Source organism: Polypterus senegalus, chromosome 12, assembly GCF_016835505.1.
Source record: "Polypterus senegalus isolate Bchr_013 chromosome 12, ASM1683550v1, whole genome shotgun sequence".
NCBI lineage: Eukaryota > Metazoa > Chordata > Cladistia > Polypteriformes > Polypteridae > Polypterus > Polypterus senegalus.
The window spans coordinates 144,304,542-144,329,953 of NC_053165.1; the positions used below are offsets into that span (position 1 = coordinate 144,304,542).

The following is a 25,412-nucleotide window of genomic DNA, read 5'->3' on the forward strand; positions in this document are numbered from 1 at the left end:
ATATCACACACAAACAGTAGTTAGATTACTGATTCCAAACATGATCTTCAAGGTATCCTAAAACAAAGTTTCTAAGCCCCTCGGACACCTAAAATATAGGCAGTAATGTGTTCTGCCAAATGTGAAACACATATTTTTAAAATTGCCTTTAATTTTCTAGTCACTAAAGCATTAATTAGTAACACATAGACAGTTGTTTATAGAAGTGCAGGCAATGAAAACTCATGAAGCTGGAAAGGAAGACACCATGTATGTGAGTCAATTAAATTCTCCAAGATTTAAAAGTGTGTTTTAGCATTAGAAAAAAAATATAATAATTGTGACTTTTAATATTTTAAAACACAATAATAAATCATAGAACTGTTGAATTTTTCTTATAACTGCCACTGAATAAGCTGTCAGTGATCACAAATGACGGTCCCAATATAAACATTTCTCCATCTTTTCCTAAGCTGGCATTTTTCTTTGGAGGGAGTGGTAGATTGACTGCTTTCCATGCTGCAGACCCTGTGAAAGATGAAAATCATTATTAATGATTCCTAAAGTATTCCTAAAGCAATTTCGGCAAGGGTTTTCAAGAGATTAGAGTGTTTTGACACTTGAAAGTATAAAAAGAGTGTTAGAATGTATATTTCAAAAGGGAGGAAAAACTTACCTTGTTATTTTTGTTTAATGTCATTTCTTTCCATCATTTTTCTTCAGACTGTTCCAGATCAATGTGATTCATAATGGAAGTATATTTAAGGCAATACTGCACCCAAAAGATTTTTTGTATGTTAATTATCCCATATTGTTTGTAGTTGTGGATGAGAAAAGTGTTACTCTAATGATTTCTTGCAGAAAACCCAGCCACAGGGGATTCACAAACCAGTGTGATTCTTCGTGCCACTCCCAAGCTCGGATAAATAGGTAAGGTTACGTCAGGAAGAGCATCCGGTGTAAAATTTTGCCAAATCAATATGCGGAATACATACAATACAAATTTCCAAACCAGATCGCTCAAGCACTGGGTTAACAATGACCGCCACCAGTACTGTTAGCCAAAACGGTTCTGGCGGATATTGGGCTACTCTTGGCCGAAGAAGGAGAAGAAGAGGGGGGAGACATTTCTGGAGTTAGAAGGAGAGGAGGAAGGTAAAAAGAGTGGAACTGAGAGTAGGGACTTTGAATGTTGGCAGTATGACTGGTAAGGGGAGACAGCTTGCAGATATGATGGAGAGAAGGAAGGTTGATGCATTGTGCGTGCAAGAGACTAAATGGAAAGGGCCAGGTGGATCAGAGGTGGATTCAAATTGATCTATCATGGTGTGGATAGGATGAGAAATGGGGTAGGGGTTACTCTGAAGGAACAGTATGTCAAGAGTATTTTGGAGGTGAAATGAGTGTCAGACAGAGTAATGATTATGAAGTTGGAAATTGGAGGTGTGTTGATGAATGTTGTTAGTACATATGCACCACAAGTTGGGTGTGCAATAGATGAGAAAGAAGATTTCTGGGCCGAGTTGGATGAAGTGATGAACTGTGTACTCAAGGGACAGAAAGTGGTGATTAGAGCAGATTTCAATGGACATGTTGGTGAGATGAACAGAGGAGATGATGGATAGGTATGGAGTCAAGGGGAGGAATGAGGAAGGTCAGATGATAGTAGATTTCGCCAAAAGGATGTACATGGCTGTGGTGAATAAGTATTTTAAGAAGAGGGAGGAACATAGGGTGAGGTATAAGAGTGGAGGAAGATGCAGACAGGTAGATTACATCCTATTTTGAAGAGTCAATCTGAAGGAGATTGAAGACTGCAAAATGGGGGCTGGTGAAAGTGTAGTTAAGCAACATAGGATGGTGGTCTGTAGGATGACGATGGAGATCAAGAAGAGGAAGAGAGTGAGGGCAAAGCCAAGGATCAAATGGTGGAAGTTGAAAAAGGAAGACTGTAAGGTTGAGTTTAGGGAGGAGGTAAGACTGGCAGTGGGTGGCAATGAAGAGTTACCTTACAGCTAGGCCACTACAGAAGAAGTAGTAAGGGTGACAGCAAGATGGGTGCATAGTGTGACATCTGGACAGAGGAAGGAGGTAAAGGAAACCTGGTGGTGGAATGGGAAAGTTCAGAAGAATATACAGAGGAAGAGGATAGCAAAGAATAAGTGGGATAGTCAGAGAGATGCAGAAAATAGACAACAGTACAAGGATATAAGGTGGAAGGAGAACAGAAAGGTGGCGAAGGCTAAAGAAAAGGTGTATGATGAGTTGTATGAGAGGTTGGACAATAAGGAGGGAGAAAAGGACATGTACCGATTGACTAGACAAAGGGACCAAGCTGGGAAAGATGTGCAGCAGGGTGGAGTTATAAAGGATAAAGATGGAAATGTACTCACAAACGAGGTGAGTGTTTTGAGCAGGTGGAAAGAGTACTTTGACAGGGTGATGAATGAAGAGAATGAGAGAGAGATGGTTGGTTAATGTGGAGATAGTGAATCAAGAAGTGCAACGTATTAGCAAGAAGGAAGTAAGAAGACATATTTGTGGAAGCATGGAGTTGTTTAGGAGAGATGGCAGTGGAGTTTTTAACCAGATTGTTTAATGGAATCTTGGACAGTGAGAGGATGCCTGAGGAGTGGAGAAGAAGTACACTGGTGCTGATATTTAAGAATAAGGGGAATGTGCAGGACTGTAGTAACTACAGGGGAATAAAATTGATGAGCCACAGAATTAAGTTATGGGAAAGAATAGTGGAAACTAGATTAAGAATGAGGGTGATTATTAGTGAGCAGCAGTATTGTTTCATGCCAAAGAAGAGCACTACAGATGCAAAGTTTGCTCTGAGGATGTTGATGGAGAATTATAGAGAAGGCCAGAAGGAGTTACATTGCGTCTTTGTGGACCTGGAGAAAGCATATGACAGGTTGTCTCGAGAGGAGCTGTGGTATTGTATGAGGAAGATGGGAGTGGCAGAGAAGTATGCAAGAGTTTTACAGGATATGTACGAGGGAAGTGTGACTGTGATGAAGACTGCAGTAGGAGAGACAGATGCATTCAATGTGGAGGTGGGATTATATCAGGGATTGGCTCTGAGTCCTTATTTGCAATGGTGATGGACAGGTTGACAGACGAGATTAGACAGGAGTCCCCTGGACTATGATGTTTGCTGATGACATTGTGATCTGTAGTGAGAAAATGGAGCAGGTTCAGGAGACACTGGAGAGGTGGAGAAATTCTCTAGAAAGGAGAGGAATGAAGGTCAGTAGGAACAAGACAGAATACATGTGTGTAAATGAGAGGGAGGTCAGTGGAAAAGTGATGATGCAAGGAGTAGAGTTGGCAAAGGCGGTTGAGTTGAAATACTTGGAATCAACAGTACAGAGTAATGGAGACTGTGGAAGAGAGGTGTAAAAGAGAGTGCAGGCAGGGTGGAATGGGTGGAGAAGAGTGTCAGGAGTACTTTGTGACAGACGGCTATCAGCAAGAGTGAAAGGGGAGGTCTACAGGATGGTAGTGAGACCAATTATGTTATATGGGTTGGAGATGATGGCACTGACCAGAAAGCAGGAGACAGAACTGGAAGTAGCGGAGTTAAAGATGCTAAGATTTACACTGGGTGTGACGAGGATGTTCAGGATTAGAAATGAGTACATTAGAGGGTCAGCTCAGGTTGGACGGTTGGGAGTCAAAGTGAGAGAGGTAAGATTGCGTTGGTTTGGACATGTGCAGAGGAGAGATGCTGGGTATATTGGGAGAAGGATGCTAAAGATAGAGCTGCCAGGTAAGAGAAAAAGAGAAAGACGTAAGAGAAGGTTTATGGATGTGGCGAGAGAGGACATGCAGGTCTTTGGTGTCACAGAGGAAGATGTAGAGGACAGGAAGGTATGGAAAAAGATGATCCGCTGTGGAAACCAATAACGTGAGAAGAAGAAGTAGAATGTTTTCTTTCAGAACAGAAAGAAAAATGTTTTGGATAGAACCAAAATCTATGGTGACCAATGCTGGACAATAACAAACAATATCAAAACGTCCATGAACAATCTCATTTTCTCGTGTTGCATGATCCACATTTAATGTCATCCAGTTGTACAATCACAAGTATTATTACTAAAATATTGTTACATAAATCACTTCTGGAAAACACTTTCATTTATAAATATGGAAAGCACTCAGAGTTAACCAAGCATTTTAACTGAAGACCCGCTTCCCTGCCTAATTTGCGGGTCAGGCATCCAACTGAGTTAAAGGTTTTTTTATTGGTTATTACTGAGCTTCTGGGGATACACAGAAAAACATGTATAAAGAGTCCTTTAGAACTAAAAAGTACAAGTTAAAGAAAATCAAATGAAAACTTTACAAGCAGACTTGTGCCTCAGCTTTAACAATCAGAAGGTCAATTAACATGTGGAATTTTACAGCCTGCTGCTAAATAATCTCAGGGTGCTCCAGGTGTGGATATGAATTTAAATGTGATGAATGGAGGGTCTACAATTGAAATGCTCCTTCATCTCATTACATTTTGCTCAAGAAAACATTTTCGAGAAGTGATTTATTTAAAAATACTTTGGAAAAAATAAATGCTTTTAGGGTGCTGTCAACATATGACTGGATGATGACATGTGGATTGTAAGACCCGAGTTCCCTAAGATTTTTTATTCACGGACATTTTGATATTGTTTGCTGTTGCACAGTGTTGCTTACAATTGACTCCTGTTCAATTACGTGTCTTCATAAAAACATAACATAATTTGCTTTTTCTTTTCCATCACTCTCTGTCAACCCTGGAGATGCTTGTTTGTGAAAATCCCAGCAGATCAGCAGTTTGTGAAATGCTCGGAGCAGCCAACACCATGTCACATTCAAAGTCACTTCAGTCGCCTTTCTTCCGCATTCTGATGCTCGGTTTGAACTTCAGCAGGTGGTCTTGACAAGGTCTACAGGCCGAAATGCATTGAGTCGCTTCCTTTGTTTTGGCTGATTAGATGTTTGAGTTAACAAGCAGTTGTACCTAATAAAGTGGCCAGTGAGTGTACATTCCAGTAAAACTGTCAAATCTGAACACGTCCAACAGAGTACCTGCCGGCCGAACAGCCTAATAAAAGGACAAAAGTGTCGCACACTGGGATTGCCAACTCTCTAGCAAGCAGAAATGTGAAGTACTGCAAATTTAAATAAGATAGCACACTGGTAAGTTTATAATACAGTGCACTGGTAAAGCCTCAGCTGAAGTACTGTGAACAATTTTGGTCCAGGCTAGAAAAAGGACATAACAGTGTAGAACAAGTCCAGAGAAGAGCAACTTGGCTGATTTCAGGACTGCAGAGCATGGATTATGAAGAAAGATTAAAAGAGCTGAGCCCTTTCAGTTTAAGTAAAATAAGATAAAGAGGAGAGATGATTAAAGTCAAAAACACAGGGACCGTTGGAAACTTGTTAAGGGTAAACTTTGTACAAACATTAGGATGTTTTTCTTTACACAGAGAACCATAAACACATGGAATATGTGGCCAAGTAGTGTGGAAGACAGCAGGACTTCAAGGACTTTCAAAACTAGATTGATATTATTTTGGAAGAATTAAGTGAATAGGATTGATGAGCTTTGTTGAACTGAATGGCCTGTTTTCTTCTGAATTGTTCTAATGTTCTAAAAATTACACAGAGCAAGAGACATATTGGAGAATGTTGAAATGTTGCATGTTGATCAGAAAGTCAGGTATAATATTTTACTGAAAAGTATGTATATTATGAACTAGAACCTGAATGACAGATGAATTAAAAGTTTTTATTAAAAATCTATCAGTATTTACGCATAAAATTAGCAAAGTGAAAATGTCTATTAAATGTTTTCAAAATGAATTTGTTTATGAATGTTTATTAAGAATAATTTTATTGAGATTTGTTTTAGAGTATTCATTTTCAGACATTTGTATATGACAAATGATGCTTTTTAGCATATAAGTTTCTTTAATTGAAGTATAATTCATTGTCTACTCTTCACACAATATTAAGCAGCATTACTCTAATCATAATGTGGCCCTGGTATTCTGTTAACAATGTCATCATTATTCACATTGTATCTTTGATTTTTCCAGTAATCAGCTTCACAAACAGTTTACCTTCTTTTCTCATTATTTGATAAACACTTTGTGAATCATTTTAGTACAATAAACAGAACACATGCTAAATTCCTTACCATGTAATGTTGATCTGTACTGGGACTTGGAAGAGAAGGACCGTTATCCTAAAAATTAAAGATGTGGAAAATTTAGTAATAGCTGCTGGAAAGAACAGCTTAGGTTGTGATCTCTGGAGTGGACTGTATCAGTAGATAATGGAAAAAATCAACAATAAATATATTGTATTGCCAAAGACAAAATTTGTAATCCTGAATGTTAAAACTGGTTTATGCAATAAAGATAAAGTAAATGAGAAAAAATGCAATTAATTATAAATGCCAATGTGATAATGCCAGAATAAAAGTAGAGTGAAAAGACTGATAAGGAGACTCACCATTGTTTTCATGTTATGCACATTTTCATAAGAGCTGGGTGGGGTCTCTGTAACAGAGGATCGATATGTTAATGCAAAATTGAATAAAAAAATATTGTGTTAGTTATATTTAAAATTCCTAAATGACCATTGTTATCATTGTTATTCCATATTCCATATATATATATTATATTACTAGGAGTAAACACCTCACCTCCGCTTCACTTCCTTCTTTCCCTCAGTGTTATCATCTCTCTTTTCTCATCTTTCTTAATCTGACAGCCCTTGCTCAACTAACTTCCACACTCTAGTACCACTGGGCCTCTGGCCATAGATGGCTTTGAACCCCAATGTGGTCAGTTAAAGCCACCAATGATACACCAATGATCCTGATACAACACCCCACAGGGCTCTCTGATATTCACTGATGCCATTGCAAACACATGCCTTCCACAGTCTGTATGGTGTCTCATTTAAAAGGCCACACAGTCCCACAGTTTGCAGTCATGAATGGAATCCTGGAGAGAAACAATTCCCTATAGATTTCGTTCCAAAAACTCACCTTTTTAAGAACAAAATTGTCCAACTTTCCAGTTGGGAAAACATGCTAACATCAATTTCTAATTAGCTGCTTTGGCCTTCTGTTTAACTTCTGTCATTGCAATGAGGATAAGGCATACCTGCCAAGCTGCTTTGGTCTGACTGTCCTCAAGTGTCTCAGAGAAATCTTTATGTTTCCAGATCAAAAATTCCCACACAAGCAACTCTGTGTCTTTCACTACTGCCTTCCTGATGCATCCACAGCATTTACATAACACGCGTTTTGCTAGTGAGCCGTTTGTTTTACTCTGACAAAATGATCTGTGTCATCACTGCCATGCCTCTTTCTTTCTCTGTTTCTCGACCTTGGTACTGTAGATTGTGTTTTTGTCCTCTACCACTACCCTTTTTCCATGTCAATCCCCTGCCCACTATCTATCAAAATATTTACACAGTATGCCATTCAAAACAGGAATGTTCATTGGGTTATATCAAAATGGAAAAAAAATAATGTGTATCACATTAACGATACAAAGTACAGTACTGATGCAAAGCTCCCTGTGAACTCAATAAAGCAATCTGAAACAAAATATTTTGCATTAAACAGAAGAAGCAGAATACACACACATACAGTCTGTATAAGGCTATGTAAGGACCCATTGTTTCTTATCAGGTTTACTTTGTAGTTATACAGTGTCTATTACAGTATTATATTTAAATGTCTTATATTTTGAATTTTCCAGTCTGCTTATAACAAGAGCAAACACCAAAGTTCAAAACAATGCAGCTATGTAATTTGTACAGACAAGCACAAGAAAACTGGTGAACGTGATTCATGCTGCCATTCTGAAGATCAGTCACACCTATCACACTGCATAACTAGAAGAGCTGAAAGATGCTGTTTTCAAATGGATTCCTGGGGAGTATTTCTGGTTCTGTGGCATAGTCTGCTGGAAATACTTCCAAATCAAATATAAGTCCCTAAAAGTAGGGATTATGAAACCTGGCAGCTCCCCCTGGTGCCCTCACGGAACCCAGCAGGGCATCACCATGGGTCTATAGGTCCCAGCATGCCCGCAGATGTCCCTGTGAGAATCCTAACCCAGGGATTCTGCCATTTAGCCTATCAGGGGAGACCATAGCCATGTCCAATTGTCTCCCCCTGTCCCTCCACTGTGCTGGTCACCCACCCGGAAAAATGTCCCTGCACCAAGCCAACATACTTTTCATATTGATAGCTTCTCCTGCCAATCTCACAGACAGAACCTGAAATATTGTATTTTTCCTTCATTCTGGCCAGACCATGAAATCTATTACACTGCATAGATACTTGTTTAATTCTACGGTAATTTAGAAATGACCTATACAAATATCTGCTAAATAAAAAAAAAATTAAAAAGTGGTCAGTCAGATTTTTTTGACTCGTGATTGCCTGACTTTAGACAAATTAAATAAATGAGCAAAGAAAAACAGTTCTTTCACACAAAGATCTTAATAAAAGCAGCAGGCATCTCTTCCTCCATTGTTTAGCAGTAACTCAGTGTCTCAGCTTTTCCTTGACATATGTGTTGTTTTATTTCTTGGAGTTTAAGGACGATATTAGTGGCAGTATGTAATTGTGACTAAAAAACATAAAATGCTACTATGTATTTTCTAGTACAACCAGCCTTTATATGGCATTTTGGATAGTCTGGGTATTTAGTGATAACAATTTAAGGGTTGTAAGAAAACGCTATATAGCACCCGACCCGACACAGATTGGACACGGGAGGCACGTGTAACATAAATAAACTATTTATTTTCTTCAGCTGGAGGGTATGTCTTTCCCTTAATCCCTCCTGCCACAACACAGTCCCAAAACACAAATGAAACACCAAAACACTCCTCTCTCTCTTCCACCACCACTCCTCCAGAAGCTTTGTCCTCCTCTTTCTGACCTCTGGCCCCTGAGTGGTGGTTGCTGGCCCCTCTTATAGCCCACCCGGAAGTGCTCCAGGTGCTTGATCACCTGTTTCTGGTTGCACCTCTGGGCGGGGCTGAAGATTCATCCAGCCAGGCTCAGAGACTCATGCAGCACCCCCTGGTGGCCACCCCAGATTCCAACAGGGCAGTGGAAAACTCCATCTGCCCTGGAGCTCTGCGGGAAACTGAGGCACCCTCTTCAGCCAGGGAGGCTCCCACCAAGCGTCCCGGGGGAGGTACTGAGTAGCCCATGGTTGCTCCCCCGGAACATACATTGAATGGGCCACCCGCCACAGGGTTAATGGCTGTCGAGTATGTTAGCTCATAGTTATTTTTGTTTGTTTGTTTGTTTCAAGGCAAAAAACTCTTCCTCCCTCTGACACACTACTATTGAGTACTTTCTGACAAAAAGAAGTGCATACGCTACTGGGGCTCCATCATAACAAAGGCAATACACCATCACAATGCCTCCCTAGGACCATAATTTCTCTTTTCATCTTTAGCCACATTTGTATCTGTCAGCTAACTATTATAATTTGTCACACAGGGTTTGATTGCGGGCTTAAGTAAGTTTACCTTTTTGGTTAATATTTCAGTTGATTTGTCTGTATAATTTCTATTTTGTGTTTTTATCATTTTCTGATTTTTGTTAATATTGTTTTGTTCACATTTTGCTTTATATTTGTATTTAATATGTTTGTTTCATAGTTATTGTCTGTATGTTTATTGGGTGAAACTCCAAGAGGTGGGGTCACCCTGATGTTGCCACTGAAAGACCTCCATCAGTCTATGTATTTGATGCTGAGAGGCAGGAAGGTCCTTCAGCAGTTCATTGACTGTTCTACTAAAGTGCATTATTGTAAGACTGATTTTTGTGGTTCTAGATTATTTTGCTTCAGTTTTAGGATATGGATTTTTAAAATACAATTTTTGATTTTCATATTGTTATTTTTTTGAAGATCCTTCTTTAGCTTTGTTCATCCAAGCCAGTTTTTTTTTTGCAGTTCATCTTCTATGATAAGCATTTTTCATATTTTTGTAAGTTATTTTGAACATTAAAAGCCAGTTTCCCTATTTTGAGCCTAGATAGGCCAAAGCCTGCCTGTGGAGTTGGGAAATCAGGCTGCTTTGATGTTAGCCTCTTCTGTGCTATCCGATAAAGGTCCTGATGTGCTTTGTAGCTTATATTGGAGGCCTCAGTCAGTTTTGGCTATGTTCATGACTCTTAATTAATACACATTTAAGACAGAGATTTACAGTTGAAGGACATTGTTGTCTTTTAAGCTATTCCATGTTGGTATTTGAACTTTGAAAGCCTAAGCACCATTTGTGCCTTTTATAGGAATCAAAGTCAGCCTTCTGATTTTGGAGCCAGGCTGTCTGTTGTGATGCCTGAACCTGAGAAAGACCAGTGAAATCCTGGTCAGGATTTTATTTATTTTAAGGTCTGTTCATTCTATTTTACAATTTTGCGTTCCAGAATAACAACAAGTGAAGCCTCCAAATCAATGAGGCAGCAATATCCAGAGTACCAGAGTTAGTCATGAGAACACAGAGAAATTTGATTATGTTGTTCTAATTATTGGTGATTTGTGAGAGCAGGAAAATAATCTGTGTTATACATATTAACAAATGGCTGACTGAAATCTCTCTTCTCTTTTTACAAGCTACTGCACATGGTATTGTAATTCAGTGTAATTCTACAGTGATGGCACATGACATTCATTTCAAAAAAAGAATTTAGTATGCTAAATAAAATATAATTAGGTATATAGTCCAGTTATGCTAAGCACATCAGTGCTTTTTAATATACAGTAGTTTTTTAAATGGTGGGACCTTACATAGTCCATGTTGTTTACCAGGAAGAAAAGGATTGGAGAAGACCAGAAAGCACCTTAGTGAAGAAGGCGAGCACATGCAGTTACTGGAAAAGCAAATTTTCATATTATTAGAACAGGAAAGAAAAGGCACCTCCAGGGAATGGAATGCTATATCTGTTTAAAGAGCGCTCCACAACTAGTTACTCTGTGGAATGTTTTTTTGCTGGTAACCTATAGGTCCCTACTGCATATAACAAAGGGGGCATATGTGCTTTATTAGTAGACTGGAGTTCAACAATGCTGGTAATTGTGTCCCACAACTGTAATAGGGCCATCCTTGCACCCGAAGTGATTCCAGCAGGTCTCAGAATCATCATAATTGACTACATCTTGCCAGAAGCCCTTGAAATATAGAGAACGGAACTGAGGTGGGATGGGATCTAATGGAAAAAAACAGGGGGCTGAGAGAATTTAAACAAGAGAGATGAGAGAAGAACATGTAAGTAGACAGGGAGCAGAACCCATTGAGGTAAATGCAAAGATCCGTTCATCTAGCTATATCCTAACTACAGGGTCACGGGGGTCTGTTGGAGCCAATCCCTGCCAACACAGGGTGCAAGGCAGGAAACAAACCCCAGGCGGGGTGCCAGTCCACTGCAGGGCACAAGCACACAGTAGGGACAATTTAGGATTGCCAATGCACATAACCTCCATGTCTATGGACTATGGGAGGAAACCAGAGTACCTGCAGGAAACCCACGCATATACGGAGAGAACATGCAAACCACACATGGAGAAGCTGGGAAGCGAAACCAGGTTTAACTGCAAGGCAGCAGCGCTACCACAGTGCCACCGTGCCACCCAAATGCAAATATGTTTCTTGATTATATTGATCATTCTTCTTGCATCACCTGTGCTTTTTTCTCTTAAAAATATGCTGTTTTATATATTTGTCCACCTTGATATTAAACTGTGTTAGAAGTGCCACTATGGAAACCCTTACAGTTTCAATATTCAGCACATGTGTTACACAGTCAACTCAGGGTTGTGGTGTTATGGCAATGAAAGTTAAGCCTTAGTCTTTAACAAACAGACTGAAAAGCCTGATAAGTCTGTAAAGTGGAAGGAAACATTGGCATCAACTTGACAACTAAACGCATGGTTAGGCATAACAACAGGTTGCATAACTCATCAGTATGCAGTATTAGAATGTGGAGATGATAAACCATAAGGGAGGGATACATACCATTAATGTCTGCTTTAACATCTGGAACTTTTCCGCAAAGTTGTCCCCTCCTGGAGAAATAAACACACTGTCATTACCCTTGCAGATTGGCCATTTCACTTGGCACAGTTAACAAATGAACTTCAACATGTGTGATTTTAACTGGATGAATTGTGAAGTCTGCCAGTAAACACAACAGGAGAAGAATAACAGCACAACCTTCCTATTATGAAGGACTTTTGCATCTTAAATAAATTAATAAACTTACATACTGTAAATTATTATTTTCAAACTTAGGTTACCTGTAAAATCAAATGTCTCATGTCATTTTCAGACATGCAATTAATCTGGGATAAAGGAACAGAAGTAAGATGATCATTTGTTGCACTCACCTGATGCTATTTCCAATAAGAAATGCAATCACTGATACAAGAACGCCCCCTAGAAATGAACCGATGATCGTTCCAGCTAGACTTTCTGTTGTCAAGGTGAAAACTGTTCCTGGTGAAGATGCTGTTAAAATATAAAACACTATCATGGTTTCTGAGGTGACATACCATTAAATTCAGCTATATAGTTGGAGCATCATCCTTTAATGAAAACCAAAACATACAATAAAACAACTTTAATGAATTCAAGCAAACTGAGGTTGTTCAGGGAGACTTTAGATTGCTAGTCACATGCCATTTATGGGTAAACTGATCATTCCTGAGTTTCAAGTACACAAGTTGAAATTTTCATACAAGCAGGAAAAATAAACAATTTAAATGGATTCAATGGCATTCTTATGCTGATTTAAATACCCAGTCAGTATTATCATATTGTAGGACTGGACAGGCGGGCAAAGAACTAAGAATATGACAGCTACCGATGACTACGAGTATTGAAATACTTGTTACAGAAAGGATACCTTTGGATATGTGAACAGTAAAGCACATGTTAGGCACCAATGACCTGTACTCCCATATACTGTTTGAATACAAGAGAAAGCAAATATACTTATAAGATGGGATGAGGCCAGAAAACCCAATGTTTATAAGATTGGGTATCACCTGGGTGGTAAAATCATAATTCTCTGACCAGGTAAATGAATCAGCCCATATCAGTGCTCCTCATGGTAACTAATCTATACTAATAAAAGGCAAAGCCCTCACTCACTCACTCACTGACTCACTCACTGACTCACTCACTGACTCATCACTAATTCTCCAACTTCCCGTGTGGGTGGAAGGCTGAAATTTGGCAGGTTCATTCCTTACAGCTTCCTTACAAAAGTTGGGCAGGTTTTATATCGAAATTCTACGCGTAATGGTCATAACTGGAAGCAGTTTTTCTCCATTTACTGTAATGGAGATGAGCTTCAACGCCAGTGGAGTTTCGTGTGACATCATCACGCCTCCCACGTAATCACACAGTACATAGAAAACCAGGAAGACCTCAAAAAAGCGCTCAAGAAAACATGCATTATATAATTGAGAAGGCAGCAAACAATAAGAAGCGGCGAGTGACATATACAACCATATTCATGAGTTCTGCTACTGAAACAAAGCACGATGTAAACCTACACTTTAAATTAAGTTCATAGACAGGCTGCCGCTGGCGTTTGTAATTTAGTGCCTGCCCATATAAGGCCGTCCGTCAGCGGCAATCCAATAGCAAACTGCCGCGGGTAAATATTCACGGGTGAAGGACTGTGCTTATGAGAGGAAGATGAGATGGTCAGGGTGGTGTTTGACACAAACTCAGCGAAACTAGCGAGAAAGTTTAAGTGCCAGGACTAAGGTAACATTAAATAAAGCTATGGACATAGCACTTGAGATGGCACCAGCACAGCTGGTAACCTTCGATGCAAGTACACCAAGTGGCTCACGTGAACTGACGCGGTGCACAGATAAAAGCAACAGTTCCAAAGAGCTGAACAAAACCGAATTACACAATTGAAAAGGCAGCAAAAATATGAAGCGCCTGATAAGCATATTCATAAATGCAGCTACTGTGGAAACAAAGCACACGGTGGAAAAAGTCAATGTCCCGCTAAAGGAAGACAGTGTAAAAAAAACCCGTGCATGCAGTGTGTCAGGTCTCAGATAAAGAAGAAGACGAGCTGTTTATTGATGCAGTAAGAAACGAATCGATGAATGAAACCTGTCATCTTTACAGCGATTGACAAACACGGAATGTAACTTGAACACAACACATCCTACAAATACGAACCTGATTGAAAGAAATAATGATAATCAAATCCTTGATGACAGCAACACTCAGTAACACTCACAAAACAAATACTGTATATTGACAGTCATGTTACGTTATTTTTAAAATGTTCCTTTTCTTTTTCTACCTTTTTAACACACTACTTCTCGCTATGATCTGCGGGTATATATATATGTATATATATATATCCTGCTCTACATACTCGAATAATGGATACTTTATTCGCCATCAATGATTGTTTTGGTAAAGCCATACTCAGTGCATTCATTAGATGAACGGTAAAAAAGTAAGAGCGAGGGGAAGATGACTCATTGAGGCATGCAGGCTGTAGTGCGCGTCAACTCTATCTGAATTAGCGATCACATTTGAAAAATATATCTTTTCAAGTTCTATTTAGTCCATATGTGTCAAACTCAAGGGCATGGGCCACATCCGCCAGGCGTGTAATTATATCCGCCCATGAGATCATTTTATATACTGTATTATTGTTATTAAAGCCGGGTATATGAAGCGCTGGTAACACAATAAACTACAGATCCCATAATGCAGCGCTTCAGCTGCCTTGCCGAACACTTACCGCTTACTAGAGTTATTGCGCACTGAGTTTGCACGGCGCTTTGGTGACTTTGAAGAACAAAAAAAGTCCGTCTACATGCGGCTCGAACCTTGTGCATGTTTGGTAGCACATATCTGTGTGAGAAGCTCTTCTCAGTGATAAAGACTAACAAAACAGCACACAGGAGTCGCCTCACTGATGAGCACCTGCAATCCATCCTGAGAATCTCCACAACACAGAACCTCACACCAAACAGAAACGAACTTGTGGCCAAAAAAAGATGCCAGGCGTCCAGCTCTAAAATGACATATGAGCAAAGACAACTGAATGATTTGATTTGTTATTGCACGTAAGAGCGGGAGTCAACCGTTTTAACAAACAGCGTATTGCACTGATACGAAATAGCTGTGTGTGTATATATGTATATGTGTGTATATATGTGTGTGTATATATGTAGATATATATGTATGTATATATGTGTATATGTATAGATATGTATATATATATATGTTTATGTGTGTGTGTAAATATATATATATATATATATATATATATATATGACAACAACACTCATCACTCACAACAGTGACAAAACAATTACATTGACAATCAGGTTACGTTATTTTCAAAATGTTTCCTTTTCTTTTCATTGCTTCTTTAACACACTACTTCTCCGCTGCGAAGCGCGGGTATTTTGCTAGTCTCTCATAAGTTAAAGAAGCAATGAACTTTTCTGATTGGTTTACATAGCATAAAGAAACTAAGAAATTTGTATCCTCACTAATATTGATCAGTGAAAATTTTAGCAGATTTGCTGGGTTCACTGGTGACCTTGTTTGGCTAACATAACATCACACACCTACAGCAGTCATGTTGGACGGGACAGCCCACTGAATATATAATGTTGATCCCTTTCCCATTAATGGGCATTTCTGCCCCTACATATAATGCATGATTTAGTTCTAAACAAAGTTGGCAAGTGTCTAATATAGCAGCAAAGCTGTCCCTATAAGAAGTGTGCAACCAACATCAATTTTACATATGGGGTAAAGAAAATGTAAGACGGCACATTCTGAATGGAGCAGACCTGGCAATGTATGCAAATACAAGAATAAACTGTCACTTTTTATGTGTGTACACATCTACCATCAAATGTGTGAATGTGTGTTTGAGTGTGTTTAATTCAATACTTGTGGCAGCATTTCAATATAGCTATACTCAAATCATATTTATTGTTTCTGAAAAGAGCCTCATTTACGGTCATGTACCATCTTGCATTAGCTCTTCCTTTTTCACAAAGAAATCCCACCATTTATTCTCACATTTGCATTCATTGTCAGATCTGCTGTGTCTGTGAAAATTCTGCAAGTTCGCTGCCATCCATCAGTGTGCTTTTCACTTGTGGCTTATTTGCTCTATCCAGTATGTACCACTTCGCATGTTCTCCCTTCCCGATGTCACATTAATGCTCGCTCTGTATCTTGTACTCCCGCCTATGTAAAAATCATTGTGATACAATTTCAAATTATTTTAAATTCTTTTTTTATCTAACTGAAATAACTGAAGTGCCAACAGTTTTCAGATTTGTCTTTTTCTTCATCACGCATACTGATACAATGTGAGTGATTATAAGTTCAGATTTTTTTATGATTGTTTCAAAGTGGTCAGCTGAAATACAGGCAGCAATTCATATTTGGGAAACAATGTTCATTAATGTCGATAACAAGATGCTGTTAAAAAGGAGTTGAAAAGGACATGCAAATGTAGTCAAGTGAGAGCCAGAATAGACAGATGGTAATTCACACCTGGGTACCAAAGTTAATTGTGTCACTTGTGGTGGTAAAAAACAAAGATAAATATTAACAATTGCATGTTCCAAATACAATTCCAGAGTTACAAAAACAAGTTCATTTAAAGTTTAGCAAGTTAGGAAAGTCAAGGTGTGTAACTTGCACACTGATTAAATAATTTAAGCTTTAAAACACAACATTGACATTGGCTCTGACACTTCTAGTGTGAAATTATTTTCGCTCTCTACTTCTTGTGATGCATCTTTGAGATGAGGCAGTGCAGAGTTGGAGAGCCACTGCTTTAGAGACCTTTTCCCCATTAGAGAAGCGGGTCTGCATGACACCTGAGACAAGCATCTCAGACATTTTATTACTGTGGTTTTTATTACCGTGAGATATGAGACTTGTGCAGAACCACAGCTGATCAAGCATTTTCTGACTTCTGCCTGTGTGAAGTAGTAAAATAATCTATCATATCTTCACCATTAGGACTAAATTCTATGACTCAGGAAAGACCATGGGAGTTGTGTTTCATTTATGTGGCATTAAAAGATGAAGGTTTCTAAGGAAGTAACACCAATGGTTAAAAGGGAAACAGAAATAAACCTGGTGTTCCATAGAATAATAAAGCCACAGCCAGGAATGGTACCGTGCAATACAAAAACAACTTTTTTATCACCAGTAAATCCATCCATCAATTATCCAACCCACTACATCCTAACTACAGGGTCACAGGGTTCTGCTGGAGCCAATCCCAGCCCACCACAGGGCGCACACACACACACCCACACACCAAGCACACACTAGGGACAAGTTAGGATGCAATGCACCTAACATGCATGTCTTGGACTGAGGGAGAAAACTGGAGTACCCAGAGGAAACCCACACAGACATGAGGAGAACATGCAAACTCCACACAGAGAGGACCCGGGAACGAACCCAGGTCTCCTAACTGCGAAGCAGCAGCGCTACCCACTGTGCCGCCCTTCTAATCTTCCATTTATAACAAAATTTTTTGAAAAGATGGCTGCTTCTCGACTTCAGTCCCATATTTCAAAAAATAACCAGTTGAACAGTTTCAATCTGGCTTTCATCTGAAACATAGTACTGAAACTGTATTGGACAAAACTACAAATGATCTTCTCCAGGCAGCTGACATGGGACTTTTAACAATTCTTATACTTCTGGATCTTTGTTTAGCCATTTGAAACTATATCCCATCAAATAATTTTGGAACGTTTAGCTAGTTTTGGAGTTTGTGGCCTTGTGTATCAATGGTTTTTCTTTTATCTTACATATAGAAGACAGTTTGTTCAGACGAAGGGCTTTAGGTCGGGCAGTACGGTGGCTAAACAAAGAGTTCCACAGGGCTCGGTGCTAGGGCAACTTCTTTTCCTCATTTACATTTTTCCTATAGGTAATACATTTCAGCATCATGGTATTCAATTTCATTGTTATACTGATGATTTGCAACTTTATTTATCCACTGAATCTACCTCTGTTCTTCCTCCTAATATTCTTACTGCATGTCTACAGGACATAAAGTTATGTATGACTCATAATTTTCTTCAGTTAAACAGTAATAAAACAGAATTACTCCTTGTTGGTACTAAATCTGTACTTGCTATGGCTAACAACTCTCCAATTTTTTTTTTTATTAATTTTATTACAATCCATACAAAGCAATCAAGATTTTACAAAAAGAAAAATAGAGTTAAGAACAGATCGATCCCCACCCTGAGAGAGAGAGCAAGCCAAATAACGTAAAATTTAAGGCTTGTAAAATACCTAAATTAAAAAATTCTCTGTGCTTTATGAACTTATTTTAAAATTTTACTGATTAGATCCTGCCATGTTTTGAAAAAGGTCTGTACAGATCCTCTAACTGAGTATTTGATTTTTTCCAATTTCAAATAATATAACACATCAGTTTCCCACTGACTTAAAAGAGGAGAGTTTGGGTTCTTCCAGTTTATCAGAATAAGTCTGCGTGCCAACAGTGTAGTGAATGCAATCACAATTTGTTTGTCTTTCTCCACTTTAAGCCCTCTGGAAGAACCCCAAACACAGCTGTTAATGGGTTAGGAGGGATTGTGAGTCCAAGGCTGTCTGAGAGGTAATTAAAAATTTTTGTCCAGAATAATGTTAATTTGGTGCAGGCCCAGAACATGTGACCTAGTGAGGCTGGGGCTTGGTTGCAACGTTGCAGGTTGGATCATGCCCTGGAAACATTTTGAGAGTTTTAGCGAGACAGATGTGCTCGATATATAATTTTGAGTTGTATAATTGTATGCTTTGCGCATATGGAGCTTGAGTGAATTCTCTGCATTGCTACTTTCCACTCCTTTTCTGATATATTAATTGAGAGATCTTTTTCCCAGTGTCCTCTTGGATCTTTGAAAGGAAGGGATTGTAAAAGGATTTTATATATTGTAGAGATGGAGTCTAACTCCTTGAAATTGAGCAATATTTTTCCAGCATGGATGAGGGTGCAAGATGAGGAAAATCTGGAAGGTTCTGTTTAACAAAGTTCCTGATTTGAAGATAGTGAAAGAAATGTGTAGCTGGAATGTTAAATTTGGAATGTAATTGTTCATAGGATGCAAAGACGTTGTCTATATAAAGATCTCTAAGCAAGTTAATTCCAAATTTTTCCAGATATTAAAACTGCATATGTTTGTGAAGGTTGAAAGAGGTGGTTCTCTTGCAGAGGTGCCACAGATAGAAGCTTCTCCGTCTTAAAATGCTTTCTACATTGGTTCCAGATTCTAAGTGAGTGGAGCACAATTGGGTTATTAGTGTATTGCCGATAGCGTGTGTTTATTGGAGCACAGAGCAAGGAATACAAAGAAGTACTGCAGGATTTTACTTCTATTGCGGTCCAAGCCTGTGTATGTTCTTCTATTTGTGTCCAGGTTCTTATCGCCTGTATATTTGCTGCCCAGTAATAAAACTGGAAGTTAGGTAGAGCCATGCCACCTTCTGCCTTTTGTCTTTGTAGGGTCGCTCTTTTGATGCGTGGATGTTTTGAATTCCAAATAAATGAGGTTATTGTTGAATCTAATTGCTTAAAGAATGATTTATTAATGTATATTGGTATGTTTTGAAATAAAAAAAGGAGCTTAGGAAGAATATTCATCTTAACAGTGTTAATTCTTCCAGCTAGTGTGAGATGAAGGGTTGACCATCTATGCAAGTCTTGTTTAATTTTTTCCATGCAGACGCAAATTTTGTTGATAAAGAGCTTTATGTTTACTTGTGATGTTTACCCCGAGGTATTTAAACTGTTCTGCAATGATAAAAGGTAGGGTGTCTAATCTAATATTATATGCTTGAGAATTCACTGGAAAGAGTACACTTTTATTCAGATTAATTCTGAGACCAGAGATCTTTTGAAATTCTGTGAGTGCTGCTAAGACTGCAGGCACAGAATTTTCTGGGTCCGATATATACAGTACCATGTCATCTGCATATAATGAGATTTTCTGTTCCAGTCCTTCTCTGCTAATCCCCTTTATCTGATCAGTATTTCGACAATGTATTGCCAGTGGTTCAATGGCAATTGCAAACAGCAGTGGTGACAAGGAGCATCCTTGTCTTGTGCCACGCTCTAGTTTAAAGTAGTCTGAGCAAATGTTATTGATGCAAACTGAAGCTTCTGGGTTAGTATACAGTAATTTAATCCATGCACAAATGTTCGGGCCAAACCCAAACTTCTCCAATGTAGTAAAAAGGTATTTCCATTCAATCATGTCGAATGCTTTTTCTGCATCCAATGATAATAATATTTCTGGGGTGTTTGATTTAGTTGGTGAGTATATTACATTAAACAGGCGAAGATTTGAAGATAAGTGTCGGCCCCTAATAAATCCAGTTTGGTCTTGTGATATTACGAGGGGAGCACTTTCTCCATCCTTCTAGCTATGATTTTAGAGAGTATTTTAACGTCGTTATTCAGAAGTGAAATTGGTCTGTATGATGCACATTGTAATAAGTCCTTATTTTGTTTTGGAAAGACAGTGATTAGTGCTTGGCGAAAGGTTTGTGGAAGAGATTGGTTATCTCTGGCTTCTGTAAATGTTGCTAATAGGAGGGAGCTAGCTGAGCGAGAATTTCTTGTAAATTTCTGCAGGGTAGCCATCAGGGCCTGCTGCTTTTCCACCTTGGAGTGACTTTATAGCATCTAGTAATTCTGATAATGACAGAGGTTTATCGAGTTCCTCCACACTAAAGCGTCAATTTGTGGTATCTGTAATGTATCCAGAAATGCATTAGATTGTATATTGTCTTCTTTAAACTCAGTAGTATATAGGGATTTATAGTAGTCTCTGAAAGTGTGCATTATATTTTTGTGTTCGATGATTTTATCTCCATTCGTGTTAGTAATTACGAGATTGCGTTGCACTTCTTGCTTGTGAATTTGTTGAGCTAAAAGCTTATTAGCTTTCTCTCCATGTTCATAATAATGATGTCTGGATTTGTAAATTAGTTGTTCAGTTTCTTTAGTTGTCAAGAGGTTTAATTCTGAATGTAGAGCCTGCCTCCTCTATGTAGAGTCTCGCTTGGTAGTCTGGCATGTTCTTCATCTATTTTAGTAATTTCGCTTTTTATCTCTGCTACTTTCTTGGCTTCGGATTTATTTCTGTGGGAAAGATATGAGATAATCTGTCCTCTTAAGAAGGCCTTAAGAGTTTCCCAGAGTATTCCTGCAGAGATCTCAGGGGATGTATTTGTCTCTAGAAAGAATTCGATTTGTTTGGATATAAATTCAGTACAATTCTCGTCAGCTAATAGAAGCGGTTGAGCGCCATCTGGGGTGAGTGTATGGGGCTTAGTAATTTCAGCTCCAAGATCATAGGTGCATGGTCTGAAATAACAATAGCATCGTATTTACAAGATTTAATCTTAGGCAAGAAGTTATTATCTATAAAGAAGTAATCAATCCTTGAGTAGCAATGATGTACTGGTGAGTAGAAAGAATATGTTCTTGAATTTGGGTTTAAAAACCTCCAGGGATCTGATAAGTTGTGATCAGTTATAAACTTTGTAATTATCTTTGCGTGTTAGTTCGTTCCCCTGTGGAGGAAGTCTATCTAAAAGTGGATTTAGAACACAATTAAAGTCCCCAGCCATTATAAGTTTATGAGTGTTCAGATTGGGAATGGATGCAAATAAATTTTTTATAAATTCCTTATCATCAACATTAGGTGCATAAACATTTATCAAAATCATTTTACAGTTAGATAAGTCTCCCATGACCATTACATATCTCCCTTCAGGATCCAATACTACATCTGATGCTACAAATGGTACTGTTCTATGTATGAGAATTCCCACCCTCTAGTTTTCTTTGTAAAACTAGAATGGAACATTTGGCCAGTCCAGTCTTTTTGCAGCCGGAACTGATCCTTACTTAGTAAGTGGGTTTCCTGTAAAAATACTATTTTAGCATTTAGACCTGTTAGGTGAGAAAGTACTTTCTTTCTCTTTAATTCGTGATTCAGGCCTTTAACATTCCAGCTTACAAGTTAACTGTCCCATCATGGAGACACTGATTCTGAGTTTTTGATGTCATTTTATAGTCTTAACTGGAAGTGAGAATAGTTTGGTCTTAATTTCCTATTCCCCAAGAGTTGTTGCCATGCAGCTTATTATTACGTTGATAGTTATAATTATAAAGATTGAGAGGATAGATTAGGTATAGATCAAGCCTGCTCTCTTTCTCTCCCCTTAACCCCCACCCTCCCTCTTTGCCTCCCCAAGTGAGGCTAAAACCCACTTCACATAGTCCCAGTCCTCTGACATACCCAGAGATAGAACAATACATTTATAAATATCTCTTCCCAGGTCAAGCGTCTGGGTGTCATTCTAGATCGTACCCTTTCTTTTTCATCTCAAATAAATAATGTTTCTTGAGTGTCTTTTTCTTCATTTCAAAATATGTCTAGACTTCATCCAGTTTTGACAAAACATAGTACTGAAGTTTTGTTTAATGTCTTACTTACCTCACGTATAGACTACTGTAATCCCATCCCTAAAAAACGTATCCATCATTTGCAAGTTATACAAAATACTGCTATTGGGGCAAGCACTTGTTCAAAGTCCACTGAGCATATTACACCAATTCTTTTTCAACTTCATTGGCTCCCTGTCTACTACAATATACAATATAAAATAGTGCTCTTAACATTTAAAGTTCTCCACAAACTTGATCCTCCCTTAGTGATCTTTTACAAATTTATACTCCTTCCTGCACTCTCAGATCTTCATCTGCTTCATCTGCCACACATTAAACTTTGTTCTATAGGAGCCACAGCTTTCTCTTACAGTGCTGCACATCTCTGGAATTCTCCCCCTGCTCATATTCATCAACTAGGTTCAATAACAAAATATAAAACTATTCTTAAGACACACCTCTTTAAAATGACATATCAAGAATGATTTTTTAATTTATCAATGAATTTGTTGTAAGTTTATTACTTCCTTCTTGCTGTATTGTTGCTTGATTTTTTTTATCTGTTACTACTACTACTACAAGTGTTTCTATAGATGGACCACCAAATTATTAGAGTATCAGCGTTTATTTAGTAGGCTGCATTCAACTGAAGTTGTCTCAGAGAAATAAATCCAGCATGACATCTATCAGTTCTTTAACCTCTAGAAAAGGCTACGGCAATGGTTTGCATTGCTCCACCATCTACAATAGTTTACAAAGTGAAATGTTATTTTTTGAGGCGCCAGAAAAAATCAGTAATAATAATGGATCAATTATTGAATTAATTTGACAATCATCAAGGTCTTGGGAGTAAGGATTCTACTCTGTGCAAGGCAAGAACCAAACCTGGTTGTGGTACCAGTCAATTCAAACTTACAAACTTCTATATCTTAAATAGTCTAATTGTTTCAATTGAGATTTTATAAATGATTTCAAAACCTATAGTGAGATAAGACTGGTCAGAATAAAAATAAGTTGATTTCTGTATTTCAGAATGACCTGTTTAAAAATTTAAAAGATGAAGTGGCATGTTATGACATTTGGAGAGGTTTTGGGTTATTCAGTATTGGCACAAAATATGATAAAAAGGATATTATACGGAAAAGAATGTAATTAGGAATAGGAATCAGTTTCTTAATTAGTTGGTAAATGACACACAATCTATACATGTATCTAGATTAAAGTTGTAAACATTTGCAAATATTCTGAATTTTGTCTTTTTCTTTTTTGAAAAGTATGACTTGAACTAAATTAAACACAGAGTTTAAAAAGGCACACCATTTAAAATTGTTGAATCAAATAAAAAAAAAATCAGTTTTTAGATGTATGCAACACTTCTCTGCATTAAAATGTGCTGATAAAAATGTGTTCAAAAATGCCATTGTGATTGATACCTAATTTTTTTGCTTGGAGTGAAGAGCAAAAGATGCTGAGAAATGATGGGAAGATCTAACATATAATCTGATCACCTTTTTTGTTAATGTATTTTCTCATTTGATATCTAATTATACAAATGGGAAAATAGATAAAGCAGTTCTTGTTTGGGGCGTAATGAGGTCACACCAAATCAGATTGCTCAACTGACTTCTGTGAGAGATAAAAAGACTAGAAATAAAGTTTTGGCCAAAGGACGAAAGGCTGAGTTGTGCTCAAGGCTGGACTAAGGAGCTGAATAATTAGAAAATACACTATTCCCACACTTATGAAATAGGTTTGTTAAGCACCATAGGACTGGTTTAAATTCAGTGCTATTCGTCCATGCTATTTCTCTGATATTACATACAGATAAGATAGTAGTCATACCATATCTCTCCATCATTCCATCATCTTGAGGCCATGTTGGAAAAGAGACCACGCTGGACCATGGATCATTCACCATACTAAGGCAGACAGCCACCTGGTAGTCTGAACATACCAAATACTTAAAATTCTACCATGATGATCCAGGTTGTATTAGTATTGCTTTTCAAACAACCATTTTACTCTACTTACTTTTTTTTAGACTCTTGTTAATCCATGCATGAATAAAAGTATAAACCTTCTATCCTGCTCTGTGTAAACATATGAGGGCTATAGTTGGGATTTGGGGCATTCTGTTCAGGTTTATGTAATAAAGAGTATAAAGGGGGGGATAGGGTCACCTAGGACCCTGCCCATGACAAAACACTGCTACAAGAGACATTGTTTTATACTGAAAACAATCAGTCAGTGTTGAAGAAATGGAATACCTGTTTGTGCAATACATGACTGTGGCTAAGGAGAATTTTAAACATTTGTCATACATCACACAAGTACAATATGCTTCCTTCTGTCATGATAAAACCCCAAAGAAAATCATCTCATCCCACTCATTTCAGCTTTTTCAACTTAACTTCTTTCTCTTGTATGACTAAACATGCAAGGTAACTTACTGGAATCAAACTTAATAAAACCATCTGAGCTGACATATAAATAATTCAGTCAACAATAATTCCAGACAGTGCTGAGCAAAACAGTTGCTGGATTCAGCAGAATATCAAATGTCCAGAGCTCAACAAACAGCAAACACATCACAGCTGCCATAAGGGCTATCAGTGCATTAAGTGGACATTATCTCTAATCAGTAGACCTATGGGAAAGGAAAAATTGGTGCCTTCTGAACTTTCTGCAATGTTTAGGATGTCTTATATCAGTTATTAAATAAATGATAAAAATGTTCATACACATTACATACCATGTCATCTGCAAAAAGTTGAGATGCAATTCAATCGCTACCGAACTGGACACCCATCCCTCAGTGACTGCACCTTAATATCCTTTCCATGAAAATTACAAAGTACAGGAGACAAAGCATAGCCCTGGCAGA

The 25,412-nt window shown here is 38.1% G+C and overlaps 1 long non-coding RNA gene across 1 annotated transcript; it reads right to left on the reverse strand.

Moving 5' to 3' along the window:
• Positions 1–383: 383 nt before the first annotated feature.
• Positions 384–12,521, reverse strand: LOC120541787. Its single transcript, XR_005636072.1, has 5 exons — positions 12,405–12,521; positions 12,034–12,083; positions 6,487–6,533; positions 6,170–6,217; positions 384–507 (listed from the first exon to the last, which is right to left on the reverse strand). It is a non-coding gene; the product is annotated as an uncharacterized LOC120541787 (long non-coding RNA).
• Positions 12,522–25,412: the final 12,891 nt, after the last annotated feature.